The sequence below is a fragment of the Pteropus alecto genome, unplaced genomic scaffold, assembly GCF_000325575.1.
Source record: "Pteropus alecto unplaced genomic scaffold, ASM32557v1 scaffold339, whole genome shotgun sequence".
In the NCBI taxonomy this organism is placed as follows: Eukaryota; Metazoa; Chordata; class Mammalia; order Chiroptera; family Pteropodidae; genus Pteropus; species Pteropus alecto.
Window position 1 is genome coordinate 321,281 of NW_006442509.1, and position 301 is coordinate 321,581.

Sequence of the window (301 nt, forward strand, 5' to 3'; positions counted from 1 at the left end):
TGTTGGCAGGTAACCAACCGCTCGCCCAGCCCCGCCCAAGGCCGCTCGGCTCCGGACGGCCGACCCTCCGCGCCGATCCTCGCCACTGCGCCGCCGGGTAAGGGGGCCCTCGGCTGCGGCCACCAGGGCGCACCGGGTCCCACCTGAAAACCCTGCTCCCAACTGTGGCGACCCCGCTGCCCCGGCTCCCGCAGGACCAGTGCGGCCGCCGCTCACCTTCGTAGTCTCATGGTGGGGCGAAGCCCTCGCAGCGCGGGCAGCCGGAGCCCTCAAGCCCAGGAGACCGCGGAGCCCGGCAGCC

General features: G+C 74.8%; 1 protein-coding gene across 3 annotated transcripts in view; it reads right to left on the minus strand.

Moving 5' to 3' along the window:
- ICOSLG (inducible T cell costimulator ligand) overlaps positions 1 to 301 on the minus strand; it is a 10,091-nt gene that overhangs the window by 8,622 nt on the left and 1,168 nt on the right. The window contains exon 1 of one of the 3 annotated variants that reach the window (XR_001517845.2): positions 217 to 301. The exons of the other annotated variants lie outside the window; for them this stretch is intronic. The gene's annotated coding sequence lies outside the window, so the exon portion shown is untranslated. The remainder of the gene's footprint in view (positions 1 to 216) is intronic. 3 annotated transcript variants of the gene reach the window in all.